This window comes from Gopherus evgoodei, chromosome 4 (genome assembly GCF_007399415.2).
Source record: "Gopherus evgoodei ecotype Sinaloan lineage chromosome 4, rGopEvg1_v1.p, whole genome shotgun sequence".
Taxonomy (NCBI): Eukaryota; Metazoa; Chordata; order Testudines; family Testudinidae; genus Gopherus; species Gopherus evgoodei.
In genome coordinates this window covers 24,335,776-24,341,824 of record NC_044325.1, presented here as the reverse complement: position 1 = coordinate 24,341,824, position 6,049 = coordinate 24,335,776, and positions in this window count along the sequence as shown.

Genomic DNA, 6,049 nt, shown 5'->3' with positions numbered 1-6,049 from the left:
GTATTTGCTTATTTAAGTCTAATAATTCAAAGCCTAACTAAGCCTGTCTGTGCCATTCTACACACACTTGTTGTGAATGGTGTTCAAATTCTCATCTTTATAGAGTACATGTTGTATAACACAATAGAGCCCTGCAGTGAGACAGATCCCGCAAGTCCCGCTGCCCTAATAGCAGGAGCGAGATTTTTAAAAGTCCTGTGCAGGCCTCTCTAGCAGCACTAGCTATCTTGCCTTCCGGACAGCTGGTTTCAACAACTTACTGCAATTCTTATATAAGAAAGGCCTTCGCTTCCCTAGGATTCATCTTGAGTTAAGAATCTCCCCGTTTTTTCCAGTGAAGACAAGGCAATTTGAGGGGGTATAGTTATAGGAACATCAAGTGTACTTTTACGCAAATTGGGTTTTAGTGGTAGAAGCTCTACCCCTAAAACACCAACACACAGCTCACTGCTTAGGAAAAGGTTTCTCATTTAACTTGGATGCCTATCTCTAGCCTCAGACTATTCCAAGTGTTTAAAAAGTACAATAAGAGAAAATTTACGACTTATTGCCTTTGACACCATTTCCAATCATTCAAATTCTGTCAGCAAATGACTTCCATTTGGGATTTATACTGAACAGTGCTAACATATCTGCCAATATCTGAATTTCTTATTTCCCATCTTTTGCTCCTGCTTTTTCTTCCTTCCTCCCTGCTTTGTGGTCTCTTTTCCCCTCCTCTCCTGCCTCAATGTTGCAGAATTGAATAATTACATGTCTCTTTGAATGCTCTGAAAACCCTCAATAAGAAGCAGATACAACAAAAAGTGCTTCCACAGAAGAATTGGACAATAAATGCTTGGAGGAGATGGCTCAAGAGCTATAATTGAACAATGGATGTCAAATTAGGACTAGTAAAATCAACATGTTACACAGACCCTTTTCAGCTAAACACATTGAAGGTTAATACAATAATCTGATCCGTGCAGGTGGACTGTTGTGCTTATGTACAGACCCACTGTCTTTATGGGCAGGAGGAACAGCAACCAGTGGGATCCAGGAGCAGCCCAGGCACCCAATGAATACATCCAGGTAGAGCAGAGGCAGGGATAAGACCAGGAAGCAGAGCTGCAGGAGCCCAGCCAGCCAGCCCACCAGTAAGGAAGAAAAGCCATTCTTTTAAAACGTGATGGCAAAACATGACCTGTGAGCCTAGCGTTGGAAAGGAAAAAACAGAGCAAGGAGGTGGACATGGAGCATGAGATATATGGGGAGATGTGAAGTGAGTCACATTTTAAGCATGTAAATAAGTCAGCAATTTTAATATGTAAATAGGGGCTAGGGACATAAATAACAGCATTAGAGCTGGTAAAAAAAAACACTGTAATTTCAATAAACATTTTCATCAGAATTGTGAATTTTGGCATTTTCATTTTATTGTGAAAATTACATCCTCGTGTTAAATAAGCAAAACATGAACTGTATAAAAACACCAAACCCCACCACTACGTATTCCTGGGCCTGCTGCTAGATGGTCTGTATCTGAATGTGGCCTTTTCTGGATAGGAACATTTGAGATGCTCAATATTTTTTTTCTTTTATATCAGAGCCAGAATGTTTCCAAAATGGTTGAGTAAGCTATTCTTTGGCACCTGTCCTGCTTAAAACATAGCAGTATGACAAGACTGCAGCATAAAAATGGCAGAGATGTTAAACCAATTTAAAATGTCAGAGTTCCAATTCTCCCACAACTAACTCATTTCAGTCAACTAGAGTTACTTGATCCTGTGCTTATTTTGAAAAGACTCAACACATGTACACAACAAAGACTAGACACATTTCAAATCTATCCCGAGAGCTTCCACAAAATCCAGCATTGCAACTGTAACTCAGTCTTGATGACTTTACATGGACTACCTGTATGAGTAAGGTTGCAGGGGAGAGCACACACAATGCACACCATTTCATTCCACCACTAGACGCAGGAAGGGGTTTGCTTGATTTTTCAGGCAGGGCTATTTCTTTATGAAGGGGAATTCACATCTAAATTTTTCAAAGGAACAAATAATTTGAAATGGCTTTGAGACTAATTGAGATGGGAGAACAAAATTAGATCTGTACTGGTTTGACAAAGAACTCTTATTTTAAGACCACAGAAAGATACAGGGCTGTATTTTCCTTTCCATAGGAACAACATTGTTACAACAATAGTGCTTAGGACTACTTTTCATCATGCTGAAGGAAAAGTACAAGAACTGTCATACTTTGCAACACAACGTATTCTTTACTGATGGAAAAAAAATCCATATCCAAAAAATGATTGGTGTAGAGACAGGAAAATTTGGCAAAACTACAGAAAATTATTCTGATTTTTGCCAGAAGAGCAATTTCTTAAAAAAAGCAATTTCTATTTTTTAAAACAAAACACTGTGAAAGTCTCTCACATAATGTGAATTTCTGTTTAATTCCTGGGACATCAGACAGAAATTCAGCAAAATTTCTTACGTAGTTCTATTGATGCTTTCACTCAAAATATTTCAGTTATCATTTCTGTAATACTATAAGCATGCATAGAGATTTACAGACACAAAAAGGCATATGCCCTACACCCAAGGTATTTAAGGGTTTCCAGAGCATGTCTTAAATACAGAGATGGCACAGGAGAGAACAAGTAAAAGGTCACGGTAAGAGAGGATATGAGTATTGCAAAATTATCTGCTGAGTCAGTAAGGGAAGCATACAGATATTTTCATTCTACAACAAGCAGTGCCATGTGCAGTAGCTGTTAAATGAACAACTCTTGTCTTGGCCATAGTTTGGATTCCACATTGCAACTACCAACCACAAAGGAAGCCTTAAAGAAGCACTATCAACTTAATCATATGTGCAAACAAACATTTACATAGCACACCTTTAATTATTACAAAGAAAAAAAAGTTTTAATAGCTAATTTACTTAGCACTATTTCTCCTCTGTACTCTCATCATTTCCCTCAGCTGGAATAATAAAAATAATTTAAGGCATTTTCACTCTCATTCATAGTCACTTTCACTTTCGGGTTCTTGTAGTGCCAATGTTTGGGTTTCAGACACTGTATAAGGATGTCATGTTTATAAAAACAGCTGCAGTAAAATGCTATTCTATATTTCACAAACACAAAGCACCACTTGTAGTTTCTTAATGTATGTTTATTAAACAAAGAGAAGGAGATCAAGATCTCAATCTAGCCAGTTTCCAGCATACTCTGTTGCTCTGATTTAGTTCTCTCCTCTCTGCAGTGTTTTTTGCAGATTAACTTAATGTAGTGCAAGATAGAATGTTAGTTGCAACAATGTTTTATAATAAAAAATACAATAATTAAAGTTTTCTGTTGCTAGTGGGTAGCTGATGTTCCAGTTAATACAGCATTTCACACATTTTTCAAAGCTGACATCCTTTCAGAAAAATGAGATGGTCCCTACAGCTCCACCATGCAGTGTTTACACATCATCCACATCCATGCCCAGCTATTCTGTCATACTTTCTTCACCATCCTCACTCCACTTTGGGAGATGCTTGTGTAGATCTTTGTAACATGAAACGCCCCCTCCTTTGTGTTTTGATAAGCACTGAACTTAATAATTGTTACCAATGTTGACATCTGGGTTAGCAGCACCTATTATTATGAATGGGGCAGGTCCAACCTCAAAACTATTCTTCTATAAACAGGCAGATATTGCTGTATCAGCTACACTCCCCTCACATCTTAAAGGTTTTCCTCACAACCATGGCAGCTAAGACTTTTTCAGAAAATGAGATTCTGGAGGATAAGACTGTCTACACTAGAGACCTTATAGTGGCATAGCTGTAGTTTCGCTCCAGTAAGATCTGTCATGTAGTTACTCCATGCTGACAGGAGAGGGTTCGCCCATTGACATAATTAAATCACCCTCAATGAGCAGTGGTAGCTATGTCAGTGGGAGAAGCTCTCTTGCCAACACAGCATGCTCAGGAGGGTGTTTTTTCACACCCCCGAGCAACATAAGTTTTCCTGACATAAGTGGCAGTGTAGACATGACCTAATTCAGAGGTCTGTTTGCAACCTTTCCTCTCTGCCAGTCCTTTACACCACCTGGTGGGGGATATACCACACATTTTGAAAAACTGTCAGTCCATGTGCATGGTGGTTGTTTTTTTTTGAGATTAAAATAAACCAGGGATATTTTGTTCTATAATATATGCTCTAGTTCAAACAGGAATTTTTTGGGGGGAAGTTCTATGGTCTGTGTTATACAGGAGATCAGACTGGATAATCAGAGTGGTCCTTTCTGGCCTTAGAATCTATGAATTGTTGAATAAAAGAGAATTAACCCTTAAAGTGCTGGACTCATTAAATTGTGCAAAGCCTATATCTAACAAAGGTGTTGTTTATTTATATGGCCCAGTTAAAAACACAATTAGGACTAATCTAATGAGTGCAAAGTACATGTGGGAGTGCTAAACTGCAGTGTAGGATCAGGGTGTGGATCTTGCCATCTGACTGATTTGTATGTGCAAGCTCCTGTGCTGATGCAGATTACTGGACTGGGGCCCAAGTCAGCTCATACCATGGCATTTAATTTGGTCATTAGCCTAGCTCTTTTCTAATCTACTGAGTATTCAGCAGATGTCAGATTTTTATATGATCATTTTATAAATTTCATTTTTACTGTCTCCTAATTTGGCTTTTTTTCATATGAAATTTTTAACAGAATTTTTTTCTCTTTGGAACAATTAGATAAGGGGGCATTCTGCTCTGTTACACCAGTTACATCAACATAACTGAGAGTGGAATTTAGCCCGACCTGCCATATGCTGCAATTGAACCAGAAGGGATGTAACTTTTTTACCCACATGAAGTCAATGACATCCCATACGGTCACAAGGTTCGCCCACATAGACCTGATGGCGGGATCAGATTCCCCTTCCCCCCTTTGATTACCTGGCAACTGCAGGTTACAGCTGCTTGGTTAGTACTGTCAAGAACAAATAAAACCAAAACCCTTACAATGTAAACGGTCAGAGTTCCCATTCAAATCAGCAAGAACTGGCAAGGCTACCCAGCCTTACAAACTCCCATGAAAAGGTATCAGTCCGGCTGCAAACTCAAGTCTCCCGCCCATTATTATGAGCAGAATGAAAAAGATGTCACTTCACGTGCGTGTTTTTCAAAACCATGCTACTTGCCTTAGGCGAGCAGGCTGTTGCCAGGACAGGTCTGCTCCGTACATGGGGGCAAACGTGCAGAAAGGGCCGCCAGGCACAGCCCTGCACACATCGGCAGTGGGCGCGCCTGGAGGTTAACGGGGCTTCAGGCACTCGTTCCCCTTCGCGCACCCACGGGGCGTGGCGCCTCGCTGCGGCTGAGAGGAACTGTGAACGGGGCTGGTGCAATGCAGGGAGCACTAGTAACAATCCGCGACCGAGACAGTCACGGGGGGCGGCTCGTCCCGTCCTTTGACTCTTCCTAAGCAGACTCACCGCTCCGGCCTGAGCAATGCTCCCCTGCCCCTCCCCCCGCTGCCGCCTCTGAGGACACGCTTTGTAACGCACTCGCTAGACAAACGGCTGAGCGAGGCAGCCCGGAGCTTCCAGGCATTTCTCTCGCCTGCCGCGGGACCGGCCTTGCCCCCAGTGAACTTCAGCTCCCAGGATGCACTTGTGACGACCCGTTCTGTCCCGGTGCATTGTGGAACTTGTAGTTTTCCCTTTTGACGGTGCGATGAGCGAGGTGGGCGGTAGGAACTACATTCCCCAGCATGCATGTGGTCCGCGCCGTCGCGGTTCTGCCTGCCCAAGGCAAAGCGGGATTGGTCGCCTTTGTTGGTCGCCTTTCTCGTCAGGTTTGTGACCTCAGTGAATGACAGCTCCCAGCATGCTCTGGTCGCAGAGTCGCCCCTCCCCGTTCAAATGTGCATGCTGGGATGTGTAGTCCTTCTCTTCGGCTCTGTCGGGCGGATGCGGGCTGTGCGGACTACACTTCCCAGGCTGCCCCGCGGCGGGGCGGAGAAGGGAGGTGGTTGCGGGGCGGGGGGTGTGGCTGGCTCAGGAG